The sequence below is a fragment of the Hemicordylus capensis genome, chromosome 1 (genome assembly GCF_027244095.1).
Source record: "Hemicordylus capensis ecotype Gifberg chromosome 1, rHemCap1.1.pri, whole genome shotgun sequence".
Taxonomy (NCBI): Eukaryota; Metazoa; Chordata; class Lepidosauria; order Squamata; family Cordylidae; genus Hemicordylus; species Hemicordylus capensis.
The window spans coordinates 446,687,024-446,713,998 of record NC_069657.1 but is presented as its reverse complement, the minus strand read 5'-3'; positions in this window follow the sequence as shown (position 1 = coordinate 446,713,998).

Genomic DNA, 26,975 nt, shown 5'->3' with positions numbered 1-26,975 from the left:
CTGAAGAATGAAAACACCAAACAGTATCTGATCCAAAAATACCATCTAGATTCAAGGAAAATTAGAGAAGTCCTGGAAATAATAAAGCAGCAAATAACAGCAGTGTCAAAGAAGATTAGCAGATACGAAGCCAGAATTACACAACACAGGCAGAATCTCCAATTCCAGTCGAATCAGAGACGTTTCTACCAAAGCATAGAAGGAGAAACTGCAAGAAACGTAGAAACACCAAACAAAGAAGAAACAGTGCAATTCTGGGGGAAATTATGGGACAATCCAATAGATTATAATAAAAAAGCAGGCTGGGTGAAAGAGGTCGAAAAATTTAACCAACAAATACAAGATCTAATAATAACACCAGAATTAATAAGTGAAAGAGCAAAGAAAATTAAAAATTGGACTGCACCAGGCAACGATTAACTGCATGGCTTTTGGCTTAAACACCTAACAAGCCTTCATAAACAACTATCAATACAGTTCAATCACATTTTGCAAGGAGGTGATATTGAACAATGGCTAACAACTGGGAAAACTCATCTCATAATGAAAGACCCAGCAAAAGGTGCACTTCCAAGTAATTATAGACCGATAACCTGCCTGCCAACCATGTTCAAATTATTAACTGGAATAACAGCAGATGAATTAATGCAACACTTATTAACTAACAAACAGCTTCCAGTTGAACAGAAAGGAAATTGTCCGAACACTAGAGGCACAAAAGACCAGCTGCTGATTGACAAAATGATTTTAGAAAACTGCAAGAGAAGAAAAACCAATCTAAGTGTTGCATGGATTGACTACAAGAAAGCCTTCGACTCATTGCCTCACACATGAATACTAAAATGTTTAGAAACAACTGGTGTCAGCAAAAACATTCAGATATTTATTTAAAAAGCAATGAGCATGTGGAGTACACAGTTAACAATCAATGGTGAGACACTTGGACATGTTAGCATTAGAAGAAGTATTTTCCAAGGGGATTCACTATCCCCTCTATTGTTTGTAATCACCATGACTCCACTTTCACAAATACTAAAGAAAACAGAGGCCTCGGATACCAAACATCTAAAATATCAAGTAAAATCAACCATCTGCTGTACATGGACGATCTGAAGTTGTATGGAAAGTCCCAGTCAGAAATCGAATCACTGCTAAACACTGTCCATATATTCAGTAGCGATATAGCAACGGAGTTTGTACTAGACAAGTGTGCTGCATTAATAATGAACAGAGGAAAAAATAACAAAAAAAGAAAAGAAAAGAAGGAATCGAACTGCCCAATGGAAGCAAGATTAAGAACCTTGAAGAGAAAGAACATTACAAATACTTGGGCATTCTCCAGGCTGATAACATCGCACACGCTGAAGTTAAAAGAAAAATTGGAAGTGAATACATCAGGAGAGTTAGAAAAATCCTCAAGTCCAAACTCAATGGCGGGAACACCATACACGCCATAAACACCTGGGCTATACTTGTTATCAGATACGCTGCAGGAATAATAGACTGGACCTAGGCAGAGCTAGAGATGCTAGATTGTAAGACCAGGAAAATCATGACCATCAATCATGCTCTGCAGTGATGTAGATAGGCTATACCTCCCTCGCAGCTCGGGTGGAAGAGGAATGCTGCAAGTCCATCAAACAGTAGAGGAGGAGAAAAGAGGCCTTGAAAAATATATCAAGGACAGTGAAGAAGATGCAATTCAAATGGTCAATAATGAGAAACTATTCAACACCAATGGAAAAATAAACCACTGCATGATGAATATTTGCACAATATAAGTGGAAAATCAGACATCACCAAGACCTGGCAATGGCTTAAGAATGGCAACTTGATGAAAGAAACGGAGGGTTTAATACTGGCTGCACAAGAACAGGCACTAAGAACAAATGCAATAAGAGCAAAAGTCAAAAAATCAACCACAAACAGCAAGTGCCGCCTTTGTAAAGAAGCAGATGAAACCGTGGACCACCTAATCAGCTGTTGTAAAAAGATCACACAGACTGACTACAAACAAAGGCATGACAAGGTAGCAGGGATGATACACTGGAACATCTGCAAAAAATACAAGCTACCTGTAGCCAAATATTGGTGGGACCATACAGTTGAAAAAGTTGAAGAAAATGAAGATGTAAAAATATTATGGGACTTCCGACTACAAACAGACAAACATCTGCCACACAATACACCAGATATAACTGTAGTTGAGAAGAAAGAAAAACAAGTTAAAATAATCGACATAGCAATACCAGGGGATAGCAGAATAGAAGAAAAAGAAATAGAAAAAAATCACAAAATACAAAGATCTACAAATTGAAATTGAAAGGCTGTGGCAGAAAAAGACCAAAATAATCCCAGTGGTATGCCCTGGATGCAGTTCCAAATGACCTTGAAGAGCACCTCAACATCATAGGGGCCACAGAAATCACCATCAGCCAATTACAAAAAGCAACTTTACTGGGAACAGCCTATATTCTGTGACGATATCTATAACAACAGCAACAACATTTACAATAAAATCCAGCCATCCCAGGTCCTTGGGAAGGACTCAAAGTCTGGACAAAACAAATCAGTCAATAACACCTGTCTGAGTGTGTGAATAAATAATAATACCAAAATAATCCCAGTAGTAATTTGCGCCCTACGGGCAATTCCAAATCACCTTGAAGAGCACCTCAGCACCATAGCGGCCACAGAAATCACCATCAGCCAATTACAAAAAGCAACATTACTGGGAACAGCCTATATTCTGCGACAATATCTATAATAATAACAGCAACAACACTGATAATAAAATTCAGCCTTCCCAGGTCCTTGGGAAAGACCTGATGTCTGGATAAAACAAACCAGTCAATAACACCTGTCTGTGTAAACAACAATATAATAATGATAATTAATAATAGAACCGTGTTAAATTTGATTTTTTTGCATTACGGAATGAGACACCTTGAAAAATTCAGTGGAAATGTGGCCTCAATGCCCTATCTATCTATCTATCTATCTATCTATCTATCTATCTATCTATCTATCTATCTATCTATCTATCTAGCCACCTTTGCTGTGGCTGTTTGGATGGATGCCAACAAGTGACAAAACCCTTTTTTTTGCTGGAAAAAAAGAGCAAAAAATCTGGGGAGGAGTGGACTACAAAACAGATGTCTTCTAGTCAATCATATGCTCATCAGGAACCAGCCACCTTCCTCCTATATATACACCATACCTTCAGGGGCCTGTGACTGTTCTTTAATCTGAGCAATTCATTGCCGAAAGGATATATCCGACTAATCCTCAGTGCCTTCCCATTTTGGGGATGGGGCCTTAAATCAGTGGTAGAGCATCTGCTTTACATGCAAAACGTCCTAGGTTCAATCCCCAGAATCTCCAGGTAGAGCTGGGAAAGACTCCTGCCTGAAACCCCACAGAGCCCTTGCCAGTCAGTATAGACAATACAGAGTGAGATGGACCGAGGGTCTGATCAGCATATAGCAGCTTCCCATGTCACCATTTGTCTCCATCCACCTTAGCCAGGAGAGCTCTCCAGCGTTTCCAGAGCTCAATATTTTCAGGGCCAAGGTGGGACGGAGCCCTTGAGATCTTTGTGCTAACTTCCAAGTGGTGCAACATTTGGGACCTGGGTATTCACTGCTTTAGAGTCTCCCCTTCTCCACCCACGAGCCCCCTTTTCAGTTCTTTCCATTCTGTTTGCTAAACAGTAATTGCACATCCTTCCTGCCACTTTAATACTCCCGGCTAATTATCCTGAAATAAATCTCTTTCAAGTCTGCATGCCAGCAGTTGTGGGATATGAGCTGCTCTTTCAGCTCCCGGCTGCCTGTCAGTCAAATGGGTCTCAGCTGCAGTTCCGAATGATGAGTATTAGCCTCCCGCTGGGATGATTCTCCCCATCTTCCCACTTCCAACAGCATCTCCAAGGGCTTCACCACGCTCCTACCTGTTAGCCTAATCTGGGATTTTCTTTTGCTAACGTCGTTATTTTGAAAAGAGGAAGAGGATTCCTAGGAGAAAGACACTCTGTTAACCTTTTCCTAATTGCCATTCAAGACTGAAAGGGGGAAAATATGGTAGATGGGTGTCACCAGAAAGAATACTCAGGCCTTCAAATTCAGTCTCAGGCCTATCTGAAAGTTAGACAAAGCAAACGTGATCTGCTCTTCTGTATTGTGCTCTTTCTGGTCCTCAATCCCTGCCTTTGGGAATATGAAGAGAAGTTTAGGGTGTCTAAAATCTTCTAGAATCAGGAGGCTTCACTGACAACTTTGGGAAATCCAAGAGAAAGACATAGATTCCATCCCCAGGCCATGGAATTCTCACTCTATCCCAGCTACCAAGAAAACCAGAATCACAGAATCTAGAACCATAGAAGTTTAGAGGTGGAAAGGCTCTTAAAGATCTTCTAATGCAGGAAACTGCTATAGGAGCCTTAACAGATGGCCACCCAGCTGCGGTTTGAAAACCTCCAGTGAAGGAGAGGCAACCACTGCACGAGGCAGACCGGTTCACTATCACTGGTTCACTATCAAACCACTCTTACAGTTAGGAAATTTGATCTGAGCTGTAGGTACAGGCTTACATTCTGTGCAGCATTTATTTATTTATTTATTTATTTTCTTATTTAAAATATTTCTATACCACCCAAACCTTGCGTCTCTGGGTGTTTTACAATTAAAATCATTTAAAACATCAAATCAATTAACAATTAAAATCACTGAAAACACTGAAAACCCAATATTAAAAATATCGCCATCCCGCTGATCCAAAAGCGGGACACTCACATTCATTCCGTGTCACTCAACAGACTATCCTCACTGCTAGTGAAGGCGGAGAGGCTCCCTGGCTACTAAGAATTGCATCATTGCTGTAGTGATGATTCTCCCATTGGGAATGGTAGGAGAGTCGTTGTTACAATGAGGATGAAATCCTTAGTAGCCACATAGCCTCCCCACTTTTGCTAGTAGCGAAGGCAGACTGTTGAGTTGCACAGAAACAGCATGTGCTCCACTCCTGGGTTGCTGGGGTGCTGCACAGAATGTAGGCCATACATTCTGAGCTCATAGTCATTCTCAAAGTCTGCTTGTAGGACTTTAGATCTCAGCTCTCCAGTAGCTCTGACACTGCAGTCTTTTAATATTAACTTGCAAAGAAAATCAGGTCTTGAAGAAAGTTGTGCTAGCAGCTTAGTCTGCTGTGCGGCTCCTGAGAATTGCCCTACGGTCTGTTTCACCCTGAAGCCGTCTGTTTTACCCTGCTTTGTGGTAGGGCCAGCCCAATTTACAGCCACAGAGGAGAGTTTTGCCAATTAATAATGGGACCCTAATGATCTTTGAGGCTGACTAGGACCGGGGAGACCCGGGTTCACATCCCCATTCAGCCATGAGACTTGCTGGGTGACTCTGGGCCAGTCACTTCTCTCTCAGCCTAACCTACTTCACAGGGTTGTTGTGAGGTGAAATTTAAGTATGTAGTACACCGCTCTGGGCTCCTTGGAGGAAGAGTGGGATATAAATGTAATAAATAAAAATAAAATAAAATAAATAAATATTCTTGCCCTACGCTCTGTTGATGGACAGTTATTTCTTTTAAATTCTCGTAGAATGTACGTTTGTTCACACATTCTTCCACAATGTGCACATTTACCTGTATGTAAATGTGATTCTTTGTGGTTATTAATGACACTGTATGTTTGAATTGTGATAAAGGATATTGTGTGCCTCGACTCCTGCTTTGACCTGTGTGCTAATTCAGGGCCGCTTCTTTTGCTGTTGCTGCAGGAGGAAATCCTGTCTTCTCCAACATCACAGACAGCAGCGGCAAATATGTTTCACTCATGCCCAGAAATGTTGCTCTGGGGCCTGGCTGTGCAATTCCACTTTCCACTAGACTGCAAATTCTAGTCCTTCCCAATTGGCAAAGGAAATTTGGAGATTGCCCTTTGCGAATGGGATAATAGATAATGGAAGAAACACTTTGGATGGCTAAGCAGTCCCTTTTCCAACGCTGGCAATCTTTGGCTTGAAGTGGCTAGGGAAAGTACTGTGATGCAAGAAGCCATCCTGATGGTGATGGTCAGCTGGAAGCACACAAAGTGATACGTACCAGTCTTTGCTGATCAGTTTATTGTGGGATGATACCCAGTTGGAGAGGTGTTCATTCAATTCTGCCTAGCGAAAGAGAAATCTTTTCTGAAGTGCATTGACATTCATAGATGCATTATAATGGATATTGTACATGACCATTTCTATTTTTGTTCCAATTTTCTTTTCTTTTCTTTTGATGTTGCTAATCTTTCAAATATCTTTCCCTCTTGTGTGGTCCTGAGAGAAACCACTCCAGCATGTTCATGTTGAGAAGTTCACATACTCTAGTGTAAATCGCATGGGTCCAGGATATTTCAGAGAGTGTCTCCTTTGTCACGAGCCCCATTAAGAACATCTGGGGGAGGTCTGGTTTTATTTGTTAATTAATTAATTAATTAATTAATTAATTAAGAGATTTAATATACTGCCCAATCCACAGGCTCAGGGCACTGTACAGACAAGAACAGCATCCAAGATTTAATTTTTTTTTAAAAAAGGCAGAGTGAGTTTTAAAGGGCAAACACCTGGCGGAAAAGAAATGTCTTCAATAAGATCTTAAAGGCTGAAAGGGAGGAGGCAGACCAAATATGGGGGTGGGGGAGAATTCCAAAGTGATGGGGCAGCAACAGAGAAAGCCCTTCCACTTTCCTAGTACTACGGACCTCTCTGAGACTAGGGACCGAAAGAAGAACAACCTGAGAAGTTCTTACAGGATGGGACAAAACTGGCCAGGAGAGGTGGTCCTGAAGGTCAGCAGGTGCTAAGCCCAGAAGGGTTTTAAAGGTGAGAACCAGCACTTTGAATTGGACCCAGAAGCAAATAGGTAACCAATGCAGTGATTGCAAGAGAGGTGTCACACTATCATATCTCCTAGCGCCCAGAAACAGGCGGGCTGCTGCATTCTGGACCAAATGAAGCTTCCTGGTCATCTTCAAAGGCAACCCCAGGTAGAGCGCATTGCAGTAATCCAGACGAGAGATGACGAGGGCATGAGTTACCGTTGCCAGGGCCTGCCAGTCGAAATAGAGCCGCAGCTAGCGGACCAGCCAAAGCTGGGCAAAGACACCTCTGGCCATGGCCTCCAGCTGCTGCTCAAGAAGTTGCTGCGGTTATAGTTGCCACAGCTCGTTAGGTGAGACCAGGCCTTCTCCATGGCTGCCCCAGGCCTTTGGAATGTCTAAACAAGAACTGCTCCATCTCTAGCGCCCTTTAAAAAGCCCTCAAGATGCACCTGTTTTCTCAGGCTTTTAGTTAAAAATAATTTGAAACTTATTTAATTGTTTTTATTCTGTAAAGCTGTTTTAATTGCTCTTTTTCTATTTTTATGGTTATTGCATTTAAAAACTATGTACACTGTCTAGGGATGCTCATATCAGGTGGTATACAAATATGAACAATCAATAAATATGCACAAGTGATACAAGAGCAAGGATGATAACATGTATATTTGAAAAAATAAATGTCTATGTTTAACCAATGATGCAATTAGATGAATACACATATTTTGATTACATTGTTTAACCATATTTAATCTCTCTCTCTCTCTCTCTCTCTCTCTCTCTCCCCTCTGTAGCTAACCACTGGATTTGTTGAAATGGGGTTCCCAGAATGCATTGGGGTGATGGACAGAATCTACATTCTGATTACTAGCTCCAGTTATTAATAAATCCCAATAGACAGTGACATCTTTTCATTGCTGTGTAACTGAAGGTGATCACACCATGATAATTCCATGGACATAGCTCTTGGATGGACTGGTAAATCATACAATGCTTTGATTATTCATTTATGTAAAATATCTTTATTCTGCCTTTCCGTCATATGTGCCCAAGACAGCTTCTAAATAAATAAATAAATGAATGAATATCACAGGATGTAGCCATAGGATGGCTACATAAGGTCTCTTGTGCACGTATGGTATTTCCCCCTCTGTATATAATTTCAGCATCTGTATCTGGGCATGAAAGAGCAACCCATACAACTGATGCCTCAACAGTCCCACAATCTGCCACCCTGATTCTCCAGCCCTGCTGCGCATTCTGTCTTTTAAAAAATGGATACACTCAAAAACAGCCAATGGAGTCGATCCACTTCTGTAATAAGTGACCTAAGAAGCAGACCTCACAAGACAAGTCAACGAGAATGTGAAACCATGTTCCTTTCTGGTTAACATTATTTTGGTAAGGAAAATCACTTTAAAACTTTTTATCTTGGATGTGCTCACAAGATGATAGTGTTAAATATATCAGTGTTCAGGTCCATCTGTTTATTTTTATTGACTAAATTTTAAAAAGTTCATTAAAAATCAATGAATGGTCTGATCTCTTTGAAGGTTCACATGTTTATCCAAGGGGGCCAATGTTGAGTTCTTTCACAGAGGCCCTTTCAGAGCTTGATATGTCACTGGATGGAAATACAGAGGGCCCTTGTGATCCGTGGTTTCAACAACTGTGGTTTCATGTATCTGTGGACGGGTCCTACAGCCCCTGCTTCTTTATCCGTGGTATACAAATAGGTGAAATTGGCATGTTTGTGGTTCCTGAGGGGCTGGAGATGACCCAGAAATGACTGCTGGTGTCACTTGCAGCTGCGATTTTACAACACGGAGCCATATTTTCTTTAAAATATATTTTGGGGGCAAATATTCACCAAACTTTCAGCCGATTTGTGGGTTTATAGGGCATTTCTGGAGCCCTGAGGAGCAAGGTACTGAGTTTTTCTACTCTAAGAACATAAGAACAGCCTTGCTGGATCAGGTCCAAGGCCCATCTAGTCCAGCATCCTCTTTCACACAGTGGCCCACCAGATGCTACTGGAAGCCACAGGCAGGAGTTGAGGGCATGCCCTCCCTCCTGCTGTTACTCCCCTGCAACTGGTACTCAGAGGCATCCTGTCTTTGAGGCTGGAGGTGGCCTTTAGCCCTCTAACTAGTAGCCGATGATAGACTTCTCCTCCATGGAGTTATCCAAACCCCTCTAAAAGCCATTCAGGTTGTTGGCTGTCACCAAATCTTGTGGCAGAGAATTTCACAAGTGGATTATGCGTTGTGTGAAAAGGTACTTCCGTTTGTTGGTCCTAGATTTCCTGGCAATCAATTTCATCAGATGACCCCTGGTTCTAGTGTTATGTGAGAGGGAGAAGAATTCCTCTCTGTCCACTTTCTCCACACCATGCATGATTGTATAGACCTCTATCATGTCTCCCCACAGTCGTCTTTTTTCTAAACTAAAAAGCCCCGGGTGTTGTAGCCTTGCCTCATAAGAAAGGTGCTCTAGGCCCCTGATCATCTTGGTTGCCCTCTTCTGCACCTTTTCCAGTTCTACAATGTCCTTTTTTAGATGTGGTGACCAGAACTGTATGCACAACTCAAGGTATAAAGAGGGACCTCTGTACAGCAATTGCCGAAGGTCACCCAACAAGTCCATGGCTGAACAGGCCTTTGGAAATAGAGCTTTGCAGTCATGGGATGATAGGCAATCTAGGAAGCTACAGGAAGGCAGAGGCAGGCAGATCTCTTCCATTCTTCCAGCTTCTGGGACCTGAAAGTTAAGGTGGGAGTTTTCCTGGTCAGTGGCCAGATCAGGGCAGTGGCTGACATGATATGCAGCATTGTGGCAACATTGTGCACTGTGTCGGGGCTACCCCAGACTGGCTGCCATCATGCGCAGTGTTCCGGTGCTGCTATGCACCACATTGTTCTAGAATATGGGTAGAGCCAATCAGATCATTCCTTAGCCGCTAGGCCGAAAAGCAGACAGTTTTTCTTTTTGTCTGCCGCGATCCGACGTGCTTGCTAATGTGAATAACAATAACGTTATTAGTACAATTTCCACACTCAGTCAGCAAGAGGCACTCTGTGGACAGCACATACATGCTATGCAATTCCAAACAGAATTCCTTTGGCTCCATAACAGAGCTGGTGGCTGTTGGAGTGTGGGCTTTGGGTTAAGATTCCATCCCTGAAGCAAAGTGTTTCTGGTTAGCAGTTAAACGTTCACTCATCAAGCCGCTCCTGCTCTCCGTGGTTCCTTTCTTCTCTTTCTTTTCTTAAGAGTTTCCCCCGCTTCATTTCCCCCCTTTTTATGTTCAGCCCTGCATTTTAAAAGCTGAGATGTGATGTGCTGAATTAATTCCATAAACCGTCCAAGGAATTTCCTTGCTGCCAAATTATATTTTCTGCATCTGTAAATCATCTCACTGCCACCTTCTACCACAGTTCTGCAAGTGACCTTTAAGAGTTGCCCGCTCTTCATTTCTTCATTTCTTTATTTACTTGTGACGCTGCTTTATCGCCCCAGGGCACGGGCATTGTATGAAGATGGCACAGTCACCGCAGAGAGAGACACAGGAGTGTCTAACAGATAAACATCAATGAAAACAATATAAAAGGACTGGGAAGCTGGGAGACTGTATTATTTACAGGGAGCGCATCTGGCAGGTTTGCATACCTGCTTCTGGGAATTTTTAGTAAAGCTGAGCAGAAAGTTCTCAAAAGAACTTCTCTGGGTTGCCTTTGGAGACTGGTGGAGAGGAACCACACTGCCCCCGCTAACCTTTTCTGCTGCCCCCACTATCTGTTTGTGTAATCCTAGTGGCAGCAGTAAACCAGGGGTGCCCAATTGGTGGCATTCCAGATGTTGCTGAACTATAACTCCCATAATCCCCAGCGACAATAAATCATAGCTGGGAATGATGGGAGTTGTAGTTCAGCAACATCTGGAGTACTACAAGTCGGGAACCCCTGCAGTAAATCACTCTTCCTGTGGATGCTGGCAGGGGTGGCCGTTTCACGAGGCAAGGTGAGGCAGTCTCCTCAGGTGGCAGATTACTGGGACAGCAGCAGGGCAGCAATATTCCCCCCACTGTTAAAATCGGCACAAGTCTTTGGGACTGATCTGGGGCAAGGCAGCATTTTGCACCTCACCTCAGGCATCACGATACTTTGCGCCACCCCTGGATGCCGGGCCCCATTTTCCCCAAGTTCCCTCCCTTTCTACTCAGACAACACGGAAGAATTGCTTCCTGCCCTCACTTAAGGATGACACCAAAAGAGTGAGAGCAGAAGCAAGGAGCAATGTTACCTTCCCATCTGGGTAACCCTGGAAAGATCTTTGGGAAACAACCACCACCCAGCAGCAGTGGTGGGAAGTGGGGTGTATATGTTGCATTTGTTTTAAACTCCTTCAGATTGCTAAACAAACCTTCCAACATTTCAGCCTGTGAATGGGGTGATGAAAGTTAGGGAAGCATTTTGACTCAGTTATCACTTTTAGCCAGGGGCGTAGCAAGGTTGGAGTGGGCCCAGAGACAAGATTTTAAAATGCACCCTCCCCACTGAAGTTATATATATATATATATCTCCTATGTGCCACAATAGAACATCATCCTAAATTATTTTTTTAAAGGTTTTGTAAATTGTGGACGATGCAAGTCATTTAATGGTATTTGAGAAAGACATGCTGTTCTGGTAGCTCCAAGTCTTAACACTCACATCAATTTTGGAGGATGAATACAACTGAAGGAAGCCCGGGGGGGGGGTTGCATGCGGCTGGGGGAGTCAGTCATGTGACTTGCCTCTGCCCCCCTGACCAAGGCAGTGGGCCCCCAGACAACTGTCTCCCCTTGCCCTATTATAGTTACGCCCCTGCTTTTAGTATTAAAGGAGGGATTATCACAATGAATACGTTGCAGACTAAGAAACATAGGAAGCTGCCATATACTGAGTCAGACCATAGGTCGATCTAGCTCAGTATTGTCTACCCAGACTGGCAGCGGCTTCTCCAAGGTTGCAGTCAGGAGTCTCTCTCAGCCCTATCTTGGAGATGCTAAGAGGGAGGGAACTTGGAAGCCTCTGCTCTTCCCAGAGTGGCTCCATCCGCTGAGGGATGCCAGCACCCAGCATTTCTGCCAGCACTTGTTATAGGCTTTGTAAGCCCCTTAGCAGAATCCTGTCACTTAGCTCCCCAGCCCCTGACCTAGTTGAGCCTAGGTTCAGGGGGCTTTGAGGCATTTCCTCACTTAGCAAAGGATCCCACCAGGTTGATGGTTGAGTGTGTTGTTTCTTTCTTGAAGTGAGAGCATGCTCTGGAATCACTTGTAAGGGTGCAAAGTGTTATGTGGCTGTATACCCAGATCAGTAGGCCCCTAAAAGAGTGAGATTGTTTTAATGAAAGGCAATATAAAAATCTAACACTCAATCAAAGAGGAGGGCCTTGGCAGGTGTTCATCCATCTCTGTGCTATGGCTGGCAATGATTCTTGCTTACGAAGGCTGTATTCATACAATCCTGGTGATCCTGGATAAAGAGTTAACCAGGATTGCTTAGCCCCGGGGATTGTGAGAACCCATGGTTTTTCGGCAATCCTGGTCAAATTGGTAATTTGTCTTGGTGAAATGCAGCTTTACAACAATGGTTTGACCAGGACTACCCAGAAATGGTGGGTTCTCACAATCAGCTCTGCGGGGCTCAGTGAATCTGGTTAATGCTTCAACCAGGATTGCCGTGATTGCGATGCAGCCAAAGTGGGTGCATTCCCCAATCCCCATGAAATGATTGCTTTGGTTTATGGTGGGGGAGGCCATTGAACAGTTGGGTGCCCCTTGAGGTGCATGTAGTATTCTCAAATGTCGACTGATTTTGCATACTGAGCAGTGGACCCATCTCTTGAAAGCGTGGAAAATGCAGTGGGGGTCGCTGGAGGCTGGGACTCATCTTCTTGGCCGTCTCGGCCCCATGCCCTTAAACCTGGCTAAATGCCGGGGTAAGAAGTAGGGTTAGATGGGGCAGCAGCGCCGGGATCACCCTCGATCTCAGCGCTGCACACAAGCAGCCTAACCCAGGCTGGGTTACCCTAGCCTGGGTTAGGCTGCTCATGTGAATAGCCTTATTGCATAAGAGCAGCCCTGCTGGATCAGGCCCAAGGAAGCCCATCTAGTCCAGCATCCTGTTTCACACAGTGGCCCACCAGATGCTGCTGGAAGACACAGGCAGGAATTGAGGGCATGCCCTCGCTCCTGCCTCCCCGCAACTGATACCCAGAGGCATCCTGCCTTTGAGGCTGGAGGTGGCCTATAGCCCTCCGACTAGTAGCCGATGATAGACCTCTCCTCCATGAAGTTATCCAAGCCCCTCTTAAAGCCTTCCAGGTTGTTGGCTGTCACCACATCTTGTGGCAGAGAATTCCACAAGTTGATTATGCGTTGTGTGAAAAAGTATTTCCATTTGCTGTTCCTAAATTTCCCGGCAATCAATTTCATGGGATGACCCATGGTTCTAGTGTTATGTGAGAGGGAGAAGAGTTTCTATCTATCCACTTTATCCACTCCATGCATGATTTTATAGACCTCTATCATGTCTCCTAGCAGTCGTCTTTTTTCTAAACTAAAAAGCCCCAGGTGTTGTAGCCTTGCTTCATAAGAAGGGTGCTCTAGCCCCCTGATCATCCTTCAGCTATTTTTAAACAGAAGATCAGCATTGCATTGTTTTCAGGGAGAGTGAATCAATCCTCTCAGTCCAGTCTCCTGAGAGCCCACTCCCTCTCTTCCCCTGGATGAGACAAACCCTGTAGTCATCTTGCGATACGATCCCTGCCAGTGAGACAGCCCTGTGCGATAAGCACATTCAGTTACCAAGCACATGGTGTGGAGCTTGAATCAACGGTCAAGGTTCAACAGACAACCACAAGCACAAGGACATTGGGGGAAACATCTGGACTGATACCAAGAAAGAGCTTTCATGGCTCACTGACTTCCTTCTGCTAGGCCTTTGGTGTTAGGGCATGTCTACAGGTCATTGCATCACTCAAGTGGTTATAAAGAAGTGTAGATGTACCCAGCCAGAGGTACAAAGGAGGAGTTAGAAGAAGAGGTTCCCAACCTTGGGTCCCCAGATGCTGTTGTACTACATCCACACACCTCTCTTATTTTCAGGATTCAAGCCTGATGGAAAGTGGATAGGGGAAAAAAGGATTAACCAACTTTCTTTGGGGGTGCTCTGCCTCATACACAGCTAACGGATAGGTGGACCATCCCCCTAATTAGCAAGGTGCTAGCAAGTGCTAGATTGCCTGTCATGTTTATGGAAACCTGGACACAGTCCTTAGAAGACTACAGGGAGTCTTGTGGGACCTTAAAGATGAGGTCTAGTCATTTATTTGGGGTCTAGAGCTTATGCAAAAAGACAGTGGGGTCATCCACACAATCGAAAACTGTCTTCTACCCCAATTTGGGAGCTGTGTGTGCACCCAATTTTTGGTTGTGTGGAAGCAAGGTAGGAGGAAAAGCTGGGTAGCTTTTCCTCTTCCTTACTTACACACAATCACTTCTGCCCAGGTGTCTGGATGAGTGGGCTGCCCCCTCTGCTGCAGCTCAGGTCTTTTATGGGCGGAAGCCTCAGAGATTCCCAGGGGAGGGGGTTAGTCATCAACCTTATCCTCCTCCTGGGCTGGCTTGTGGCTTTCAGCTTTGTCCTTGACGCTCTCTGGCAGCCGGGGACTCCGGGCTTAACCGCCCTCATCATTGGCCAGTCATTGCTTAAATAGCCCTGAGCATTCCTGGCCACACCTGTGATGTCATCAGGCAGTGCCGACTCCCTCTCGGCTGGTGTTTGCTGGGCCTGCTTGTGGGCTGGCGAGTTCCTCAGTTCTCAGCTGCCTCAGGTCAGGAGATTCTCTTGACCCTGCCTGCACTGCACCACCACCTGTCTCGCCGGCGTCTCCAGGTCCCACCAGAGCCAACGGAGGCTCGGAGGTAACTGGCGGGTGGGACCGCCGGACCCCAGGTCTTCCTCCTACCTTGCTTTCACATAACCAAAAATTGAAGTTGGGATCACACACAGCTCCCAAACCTGGCCAGAACACAGTTTTCGATTGTGTGAATGACCTCAGTGATTAGTCTTTAAGGTCCCACAAGACCCTGCTGGTTTTGCTGCAAGAGACTATCATGGAAGCCCTTCTGGAAGTTGTAGTCATCAGAAGAACATCTCTGCTTGCTTTTCATAAAGTCCTTTTTCAGTTCCAGAGAAGACAGTAAAAAAAACCCACAAAGTTGATCCTGCCTTACTGGGCACCAAGACAGCAGACTGTGAGGCTCTTCACACGATTAGCGTGAAGAGCCTCTAGGGGGGGTTGCGGGGAGAGTGGGCTTAGACCACTCTCCCCGCAGATGAGCAGCAGTCTGCTCTGGGTGGCCACAGCGGCTGCCCACATGACTGCCGGCTCCATCATGGAGCTGGCGGGGGCTGGGGAGTTCGGGGGCCATGCAGCCCCTGGAAGCTCCAGCATGACTTGTGCGAGCGTGCAGGGCATGCTGGAGAGACCTCTGCTTTTGAGCCTCCCGGTCAGGGGTCTACTCGTGAGTTGCCATGGCGTGGTGCTGTGCCACAGCAACACACGAGTTAAAAAAAACCAGGTTTGTGGAGTGCTCGCTCTGCAAACCTGGTTTAGGGGCAGGGGTTCTTGGGCGGGTTACCCGCTTAGGAGCCACCAGGCTCACAGCTGAGCCCAGGGGTTCACACGATGGGAGGAAATTGGGTGAGCCTCCACCAGCCCGATTTCCTCCCATCGTGTGAATAGCCTCCATGAGAGTTGGACTCCATTTTGAAAGAAGATGAAAATGACAATGGGTGCCATCCCTGTGTTTTGCAGCGGGGTGGACAGGTTTGCAGCATCGTCTTTGCTTTTTGCCAGAAACTTAAAAAATAAAATAAAATAAATTGGAATGCCCCTTTGGTAGAACTAGCCCAGCAAATTATATTGACAGGCTCCTGCCTTGAGAAAGTTGTGGCATGTTGGTTAACCGGAGACAGTAAAAAATGGAAGGTTCTCACAGAACATCTGGTGGACTCCGAGCTTATCTTGCTCCACAAGTGTGTGTCTGCAAGCTGGGGTGGGGGAGGGTTAGGAATGTGGGGAGGGGGCAAAATGGGAAGGAAATAACACTTGAGCTGTTCACCGAGACCATGTTACAAATATAGATGTCTATTTATAAGGAAACGGTGAGCTGAAGTTCTCAGCAATGACTTATGACTCTCTAGGCCAGTTTGCACACGGCCCAGGTGTGCAGGTTATTTGTGTGGTGGAGCGTGGGAGAGAGCCTGACTGGGCTTGCATGCCCTCACTCACTGCAAATGTGTAACCAACAAGGTCTTCTTGAAAGATCAGGGCCCTGCAGCTCATTATTATTATTATTATTATTATTATTATTATTAATAATAATAATTTCCAAGTGAATTGGAAATTATTGGACATGGGCCCACTTGGACATGAGGTCCCGGTTCTCACCACAGGTTATATGTGGGGATGAGGGATTATCCAAGCCCAAAGTTTACTCCATGACATCCCATGTGGGTGGCTGAACCATGTTGTGTGTGAATAGCTCCTTAGTTCCCAGCTGGTCTTATGGTAGCAAGCATGGATTGTCCCCTTTGCTAAGCAGGGTCTTCCCTGGTGGCATTTGAATGGGGGGCTATATGCAAGAGCACTGTAAGATATTCTCCTTAGGGGACGGGGCCACTCTGGGAAGAGCATCTGCATGCTTTCCTCCCTGGCATCTCCAAGATAGGGCTGGGAGAGACTCTTGCCTGCAACCTTGGAGAAGCCACTGCCAGTCTGGATGAGCTAGATGGACAATACTAGATGAGCTAGATGGATCAGTGGTGTGACTGGGTAAAAGGTAGCTTCCTATGTTCCTGTGCTCCAGTCCAGGGCTCTTTGTATGCCTTCTCCATTCTTTGAAGTGCATCTGTTGATCTCCAAATGGACTTTATCATGTCCACCTAGGATTGGCCAGAGCTTGTTGGGTCCTGAGCAACCTCTGCAGGATCAGAGACAAGCCCTGGCAGGATCAGAATTCTGAGGGAACTGAAATGGCCAGACAGAGAGTTGAAAGGTGGTCTGTTGGGTGCCATCCTGACCCTGACCCAGACAGGACTCTCTTGAGGCGGGGGAAGAAGAGAATGAGCACACCCCAGCTGAGACCCCTGGCTCTGATGAAAGCCTCCTTGATCCATCAGACCCTCAGCAGTCACAGCTTATTGCTTCTCCACCAGTCACTTCCTTGGAGGAGCCCTGGAGCCTGGTACCCCCCCACCCAAGTGGGTCTCCTGTCCTGTCCTTAGAACCTTCTCCAATTCCTCCATGAGCTCTGGGAGCAAAGGTGACACCTTGTCAGGGCTGAAGTCCAACACTGGAGCCAAAATGCGTGCCTGGCTGCTCAGGGCCTCACTCCCAAAGGGCTTACTCTGGAGCGGCGGGCATCTCAGGCATCTGCGTTGAGTTGGATCTGGCCTGAGCTCCACTTGCAGGATCAACTTAAGTTTTTTTCTAGAACTCCAAGGTCTACTAACCAGAACCAAGGCAGAATAGTGGCCCAGGAGGCAGACATGAGGCCCATTCACTTGTTATATTCAGTACTTGTACAACAAGTATATAGCGTACACATGTACATCTGTGTAAACAGGTACGGTCATTCACATGTTATGCTGAACACAGGCACAGCCATATACCTCCTATCTGTATCATGCATTTGAAGGGCCTGTATCCAGGTTCACTTTTAAAATGAACACAGGTACAGTCATTCACACAAACACATGTATGAATGTACAGACATCTATACACTCGTACAGCATCATGACTGAATTGGTCTATGAAAACAGCCTCATTGCACGGAAGAGCCTTGCTGTTGTTAAGCACTTGAGAGTAGGGAACGCTTGGCATCTATGGCAAATCACTCAGAGATCTACCCACAGAACTGAATCTACCTTTATAACAAGGTTTCCAATCTCGGAACCCCAGATACTGTTGTACTACAACTCCCATCATCCTGGAGTTGCAGTCCAACAACATATGCTGTAAGGCATATGCAAAAAGGACAGGCCTCTGCCCCAAAGACTTTGCAAACTGAAGCCCGATGGTGGAAAGAAAACAGACCAAAGGCTGAAACAGACAAACAAGATGGCGGCCATGAGTCAAGTGTCCCACTTGTGCTCTGTCATGTCTAAAAGCACTTATCCCATGAGTTAGCCTCTTGGTGTGTGGAATGAGCATGCTGGCAGTCAGAGGTCCAAGCAGGTGCACTGACTGGCACACTGAGTCCACACAAGAAAAGGCCGACTTGTGTGGTCAGTGCTTTGATACGCAACTGGCCATGAATGGCAGGCTTACATGGGCAAGGGCTTTATCAATGGCTGGAGTCTGACGCAGTCCTGAGGGGAGGGATGGCAGAGAGAATTGTGGAGAAACACAGCGGTCTGGAACAGCATTGATCAGCTAGAGCATATACAAGGCTGTGACAGGGACTTAATGGGGAGTGTGTCCTGTTTATATGGCTGACCCAGGTTGACCCAGGTGCCAGAGTCATTCTGCAGCCTGGATTCATCCTTTCCAAGTCATTTGTGATGCATGCAGATATTCCAGATTCTGTCAGCTTTTTCAAACAACTGTCTCCATGCTATTCCATAAAGCGTTTGTTTATCATATTTTTAGACTGTCCGATATATGCATCTCTATGTGGTGTACAAGATTAAAACACACAGCAAGAATACAAACTGACTAAAAACCATTAAAACATTAAAAAAATGTCTGCAACGAAAAGCCTGAGAAAACAGGTGTGTCTTAAGGGTCTTTTTAAAGGCAGTCAGAGATGGATAAGTTTTTATTTTGACAGGGAGTACATCTTAATGTCTCAGTGGGGAAATGCTTGACTATCAAGCAAGAGGTTGCAGGTTCGAATCCCCGCTGGTACACCTATATCAGGCAGCAGCGATATAGGAAGATGCTGAAAGTCATCATCTCATAATGCGCGGGAGAAGGCAATGGTAAACCCCTCCTGTATTCTACCAAAAGAAAACCACAGGGCTCTGTGTTCGCCAGGAGTTGATGCCGACCCGATGGCACACTTTCCTTTACATCCTAGAGCCCTGGGGCAGCCATAGAGAAGGTCCGGTCCTGAGTGGCCACCAAACGAGCTGGTGGCAACTCGTGTTATGTTCTTATAACACTAGAACCAGGGGTCATCCCATGAAATTGATTGCCAGGAAAATCTAAGACCAACAAATGGAAGTACTTTTTCACACAACGCATAATCAGCTTGTGGAATCATCTTCCACAAGATGCGGTGACAGCCAACAACTTGGATGGCTTTAAGAAGGGTTTGGATAACTTCATGGAGGAGAAGTCTATCAACAGCTACTAGTCAGAGGGCTATAGGCAGCCTCCAGCCTCAGAGGCAGGAGGCCTCTGAGTATCAGTTGCAGGGGAGTAAGAGTGGGAGAGAGGACATGCCTTCAACTCCTGCCTGTGGCTCCCAGCGGCATCTGGTGGGCCACTGTGTGATACAGGATGCTGGACTAGATGGGTCTTGGGCCTGATCCAGCAGGGCTGTTCTTATGTTCTAACTGGACGTCAGATGATTTTAACAGGCAGTGAAGGTACAGTCTTAAGTTCTCAGTTCCTGTATGGAATTGCCTCATACTGGTTAGTGTCTGTCTTGGGCTGTGCTCTCAATAGTCCTTGAGATGGTTCCAGCAGCTATCAAAGCTGAGTTCCTTGGATCCCACTTTTAGCATTTATGAGACCAGATGGGAGGATACGTTTATTTATTTCATTTTCACTCTGCTTTTTCCTTCCTTTATGGTGGAATGCATGGTTCTCCTTCCACCATTTCCACCAGCTCAGTGGTAGAACATCTGCTTTGCCTGCAGAAGGTCCCAGGCTCATTCCTTGAAATCTTTGGGTATGGCTGGGAAAGACTCTCGTCTGAAAGCTGGGAGAACTGCTGCTGGTCAATGCAGGCAATACTGAGCTAGTAGGTGGGCCATTGGTATGACTCAGTAGAAGGCAGCTTAATGTTCAATGTCCAAATCTGAAGACTTTGGCAGCAGAATCCAGATGGCTTCCTTCCTGTACCAGCATGGCTGAGAGCAGATCGAGGGCCCTTCTGGCCTGATCTGTGATGATGGCCAGCAGATTGTGCCACAGCTGCTAGCCTAGCAGAGATCAGGAGCCAAGAGTGTCCCATCGGAATCTATAATGTTACTGAATCTAGACTGGCTTTGTTGTCCTTGCCACCCAGATTCCAACCATAAGGAAACCCTTTACTTGTAGGAGGAGGAGGAGGAGGAGGAGGACACGCCAGCCGGCCCCAATGAAATCCCCTGGTTCAAGCAGATCCTGAGCTGCCAGAGCTCCCCTCTCTTGCAGTTACCTCCTCCGAGCAACCTTGGAATAGTGGTGTGCACAGTGGTGTGCTTTGCCCGGTTCGGTTTGAGTCCAGACTGGACTCGAACCAAACCGGGCATGTTTGGTTTTGCACACACCCCGAACTCCCCCTGGCTCAGCACAAATTCGAGCTGGTCTGGGATTAAAAATATTAAAAAATGATATATTTTTTAAAATTCACTGCCAGGCCCAGGTCATTCTGCTACCTCCATGGTGCTGCCGCGGCCATGGAGGGGGGTGTCTCTGAAGCTCCCCCCTGGCCTCCCCCCTGGTCTTTTCTGGGCCGGTTTGGCCCGTTTTCGGGCCTTTCCGCCCTCTCCTGGATCATGACAGCCATTTTGAAGGCTGCTGTGGATGCTCATGGGCTGTTTTGAGCCAGTTTGCACACCCCTACCTTAGAAGTCCAACAGGCATGTGGAGAAAGGTGATGCAATTGACATGGTACACTTACCGCTAAATACTAGTTGCAGGGGAGCAACAGCAGGAGAGAGGGCATGACCTCACCCCCTTCCTGTGGGTTTCTTGGAGGTATCTAGTGGGCCACTGTGTAAAACAGGATGCTGGACTTGACAGGCCTTGGGCCTGATCCAGCAGGGCTGTTCTTATGTTCAGTGCCCCCGAGTAGGACTCCTTTCATGTCCCTAGAGCCCTCTTCATTGACCATGGACACCAGGAGCGAAGATGATGCCAAAACAGGGCTGAGATCCTACCCTGGAGGTGACATGCCCACCTGGCTGCTCCAGGCCCCTCTCCCAATAGGTTTACTCAGGCGCCAGCCTTGGACTGGGGTGTGGACAGAGCTCCTGGCTCTGGTATAACCCCTCCCATTTATAGCTTCCCTCCACTGCTGGTTCAGCAGCCTCCTCACCGATCTCCTGGTTCCAGCTGCTGCATTCCTGCTTGGCTTCATCTCTTCCTGCTGGACTCATGCACGGACCGATTTCTTAGCATCCACTACTCATTGTTCAAGCACTGACTGAGATGCAAGATTGCCTGCCAGACCATCCACGGGCCACCAGCCTTGACAGAGATGCCTGCTAAAACATAGGGCTTTCCAAGCAACTCCCTGAAAGAAATAGAAGCAGAGAGAGAGAGAGAGAGAGAGAGAGAATGCATGCTAGAAGCAAAAACACAAGAGTGGGCGATAAAAACAAGAGGCATGTCTTTGCCTTTAAGGCCGGCGAGTGGGAAACTAAAGTCATCAACTCTAAAAGTAACAAATGAAAGCCCAGAGCTGGGGAGCTAATGTGCAAACTTGTTTCTGTCCTCTATGGCTCTATCATTTATTCAGGAGGTAGAAGCAGAAGACGGGGACTCGCATTTGCTTGATACTCAATTATACATTAGTGTACATCACTTGGCAATCTGTTCATATCAATTTAATTGGATTTTAATATTGCCTCTGATCTTGTTGTCCAATTAACAGTACTGGCTGGCAATAAAGCAGAACCACACACTATGTAACACCTTTGATCCCTGCCATATGGAGCTCTTCCATTGATTACCACATTTTCAAAAAAAAATCGCTCTCTCAATATGGACTGTGATAAATGGGAGAAAAGGCGCATCCCCAACGTGATAAAAATTTCACTTCCACTCGCAACTTCATTTATTTTGTTGACATTCGGCTCTGATTAAGAACAATAAAAAAATCATGCCCTGAATATCATATGCAAATACAACCCCGGGTATGCATCTAATTATGCCAAGGGAGCATTACGGTGACTAGCTTGGCATCGTCTCGGTCTCTCTCTCTCTCTCTCCCTCTCTCTCTTTAAAGTGACAGTGTACACTTTTGGGCTTGATGTGTGAGGAAGAGTCACCGTAGCGACTGTCATGTGATAAACAGCGAACATTGCACTTTCTATTGAGGCATGAAAAACAAGCTACTGTTCTGCTGGTGAGTTTTGCTACTGCTGTCCCCAGGTTATGCTTTTGCCAATGGACCTGGTCTCCTCCCCGCTGGTCCTTTCCATGTGCTGTGCACTCATGCTGAGGGAACTGAGAACTGGTGTTGAAACCATTCACAGGTGCCAAGGCATGTGGAACAGGGCCTTCTTGCCCCCAGGGTATGTCCACCTGCTGCCTTCCCTAGCTGCCTTTAAGAAGCTGGTCAAGATCTTCTTGTTCTTTCGGGCCTTTGCCCTTTAGGCGGTGCAAATTTCTCTGTTCTTTTGCTGCTCTGTATTTCATGGTTTGTATTGTTGGTTGTTTTGATGTGATTATATAGATTGTACTATTTGTATTTTTACTTTGCAAACTGCCTTGGGGTAAATGAAAGGCAGTATAGAAATCTAACAAACAAGGAAGGAAGGAAGGAAGAGTGTTGGGGCCACAGTTTGACTGGATTTCTGGTATGTTATAAGCTGGGTTAATGACATTCTGGGGAGGGTCAGTCCACTTGAGGTAGCGTGCTGTAGGCTGCTGACACTTTTCTGACACTTGAACTTCCCGTTTAGTTTATTGCTCAGAAAGAATTGCTAGAGCATCTCAGAGGAGAGGGGATGTGAGAAGGCTTCAGATACTGCAGGGCTGCACAACTTTGGCCCTCCTGCAGATGTTGGACTCCAACTCCTGATATCCCTGACTGTTGGCCACTCTGGCTGGGAATTATGGGTATTGTAGTCACTGGGTTGGGGAATGCATTCTCCAACCTGGTGACTCCCATCTTGTGTGCCTGGGGTTAATGGTGTGGCAGGATGAAGTAAGGGACAGAGATGCAGTCAGGATGGGGTGAGATGAGTGCAAATGAGCCTCACCTGGAGCTCATTTTCCACCTCCCCCAGCCCCACTTATACTGATTGCCACACACACACACACACACACCCTCCCTCCCTCCTTCCATCCCTCAAAACCTCCCTTGTATAACAGAAGCTCATTGCCTTTCTCTGAAGATGGTCACGTGTTCCTTTTTCAACATTTCAGTCCATAGGCATGTTGTTGTATTCTGTCCCATATCTTTTATGCTTTGTTGTTTGGACTTTTATCCCAGTGGGGATCCTGTAGAGAGTGAGGGGGATGGAGCAGTGGCAGAAAGAGGCCAGCGGCGGCCTGGGTTCTGTCGCCACCACAGCCCCCTAGCCCCGCCCCTACATCAGTTGTCAGACGCAGGGAGCGTTTAGCCACACCCCCTGCATCTGATGTTAGATGCGGGGGTGTGGTTTAGCTCCCAGTTGGGAGTTAAACTGGCCAGTGCTGCGTTCACAGTGCAGCTGGAGCAACTCTGGCCACGCCGAGGAGGCAGGGCTGGCCGATGTAGCTCAAAAATGGGATCGCGTGGACCTGTTTGGGGCTAAATTACACACCCCGTCTGGTGTCAGACGCGGGTGGCATGTCTGGGGAACCAGGCGTGGGTCCTGAGGACTGGTGGCCCGGGTTCTTTGAAACCGTCCGCTCAATGTTGGCTCTGGCCCTGGGGTGGAGTCAGAAAGGAAAGGGGAGGGAAAGGAGAAGGAGTAAATGGAGTTGTTTCTGAATAAACTCTGAGTTAAAACTTTTAAAGATTACTTTGTGTTTGTGAGGGAAGCAGCTATAAAACACACATGAAGGCCTTGTATTCCATATGCCTTTTTTTTTTTAAGGGAGTGGCACTTTGCCTTCTGGAGTGTCTGCATGTGGGCATGAAAAGTGAAGCAAACCTTAACATTTCCCCCCTATGCTATTTGTGTTTCATAGTTATGCAAGCAACTGCAGTTAATTCCCTGGATAAACTCCCAAATGACAAGACAATTCTCGGGGAGGGCGGGGGGGAGACAAGCTTCTGCCGTGAAGGACTACCTCAGCATTCCCAGAATATTCTATCACTTAGTGGCATAATAAGTGTACCTGTGGTGCGCCTTGACAGGAAAACTGGAATTGGTCTGGATGCAACAACAAAAAATTCATGAGCCCCTGACTGTGCTTGGATCAAGCAAAGGCCTCTGGTTTATACATGTGCATTTACACAGATGTGCATTAGAACAAGATGCATCCACGTACACATACCAAGGGATTTCAGAGTAGAACCCTGAAGAAGGACAATGCTAATAACCCATAGAAATGACATTTTAATATGGCGTTTCTCAAAAGAAAAGAAAAATAGGGATAAAGGGGGACAGTGGCTGATATACAGAGCCAAGATGCCCTGGTGCAGTGAGAGAGCAACCTACCAGAAATTCTCAACTAACTGCACCACTACAGCAGGGAAACAGCATTTTCTGATGCCTTCACCTTCCACCAGAAGCCCTCTGTGCCACACATAAATATGCCCCTGAGGGTTGCATAGTCCATGGGGATGCATCCTATGGGGGTATATTTAAAGGTAGCACAGAGGGCTTTCTGGGTAATGAGAAGGTGTCAAAAACTGTCCCTTCTCTGCTGCTAAGGCGCAGTTCAGGGGCACAGCAAGGTTCCTGGTGGCCAGGGGACAAAGTTAGGCAGTGGCTCCCGAGTGCTGAAACAACACCCCCTTCATCTTTGAGCCCCCCCCCATTAATTACCTCTGGGGGTGGAGGATCTTGCCATCACCGCCGTGCCATTGCCTTGCCGCTACTTCACATCTTCACCGCCAGGAGAGTGATGGTAGCTGGTGGGATTCTCCTTGGCTCCCCCCCACTCCACGGTCAGCTGGCACGCAGGTTCCCTTCTTCCAAACAGTACTTCTGTGCTGTTTGAGTATGGAGACTATTGCGTGCCGTGATGTCACAGCACGCAACGGCCTCCATACTCAAACAGCATTGGTCCAGGCGCCAACCAGTAGTAGAGTGGGGCAGGGGTGTAGCTATAATTGAGCTAATGGGTTCAAATAACCTGGACCCCCATCTCCTGAGGGGCCCCCAGCTCCACCCCTCCCTATTTTCATCATTATCTCCCTCACTCTGAGGGGCTGCTGCGGAGATGGGCAAACACGGGCCCTTTCTCCCCTAGCTACACCCCTGGAGTGGGGGGAAGCCTGCCCTCCACTGCCGTTCCCATAGCAGCAAAGATGGGAAGCAGCAGCAAGCACAGCGGGGTAGTGGGGGTGATGGTGCAGCAGGGGCAACTTGTGGACAAGGATAGACTGCCCTGGGGGCAGTCATTGGGGGGCTCTTGAGCCCCTTGGGGGGCTCTCAAACCAAGTGGGCCCAGGTACAATTGTCTCTCCTTGCCCAATAGAAGCTACGCCCATGGTGCAGTTAGTTGAGAAGTTCTGTTAGGCTGCCCTCTTTCTGCACCAAGGGAGGGATCCTTGCTCTGTATCTTTGGTATGATCCCCATCACTTGTTGAGGTCATCTGGAGAGGTCCATCTCCAGTTACCACTGGTACGTCTGGTGGCGACTCGGAACCGGGCCTTTTCTGTAGCTGCTCCTGGCCTATGGAATGCACTCCTGGCACATATCCGGTTTAGGCTCGCTGTTGGCCTTTAAGAGAGCCCTCAAAACCTATTTGTTTGACCTGGCTTGTAAAGCGTTGTTGTTTGTTAAAAGTATTTTAATTGGTTTTAAATGGTTTCAATCGTTTTTGAATTGTTTTTATATTGCTTTTAGCATTGTGTTTGAATTGTGGGTTTTATGTCTTTTAAAAAAGTTGTTGTACATCACCCAGAGCCTCTGGATGGGGAAGTTTATAAATGTAATAAATAAATAATAATAAATAAATATATCAGCCAGTGATTTACCAAGAACAAAAATTGTGGACTGCCCCTGATAAGGAGAGACACATGGAGTGCATGCCTTTTTGTCATCAGACATTGGTACCAGAGTAGAAAATAATGCAAGATGTGGCCCTCAGCCAATTGGAAGGCTGGGCTGGGAGCCAATCAGGGCTTGAGAAATCCCTGAAGAATGGAAATGGCGGGAATACTTCTTTCCCGGCCTACTATGTTGGCTGCCTCCACTGCGCCTAAACCCAAAAGACTTGGGATGTGAGGTGGCTGGCTGTTGACGAAAGCCAGGGAATGTAGGTCACCACTGCGTCTTGGCAAGAAAGTTTCCAAGAAATAAAAACGGTGTCTGTTGTTTGACCAAATTCCTGGCAGCTTTTGTATGCAGGAGACAGCCGGCCCTATCTGTTACACATGTCATAAATTATTTCTTGACCATTAGCGATTTTTTTTTGCTTGCATCATAACTGTTCTTCAGGCATATTAAATCAGTGAGAGGGAAGAACACTCCAGGACATCTGGGGCTGCCAGATAAAATTCCGTTAATTTCTATTCCCTTGAACCTGGAGGTGTTAATTTGGAAGCGCAAGAGCCAAGTCTGAAGAATGCTAATACGTCATTTGAATGATTAATACAATCAAGGGAATTGGGGGACCTTTGTTTACTCTTTAATTTTTGACATGGTGCAGCAAGGATGAGTTGGGCTAATTTCCTTTCTCCTCCCCACTCCGCAAAAGTTGAGACCAAGTTCGTTTCCTTTTTGTTCACGTGACTTGGAGATGGTGGTTTGGGAGTCAGAGCGGGTGGTGGCGAGGAGGGAAACATCCTAGCCTCTTTTTTGTGCTGATGGTTACAGATAGAAAGGCGGGCAGGCGGGTGGTGGTGGGGGGACCCAAACGAAATTGTTTGTGATCTGCTGAGCTATGGCCTCTTGGGCGAGAGATTTCAGAAGCTAGTGTGACAAACAGGGAAAAATGGATTAAAAGATTCCACTGGTGCTGGCATTTTCCATTTAAACATAATCAATTCAAAGATCATCTTAC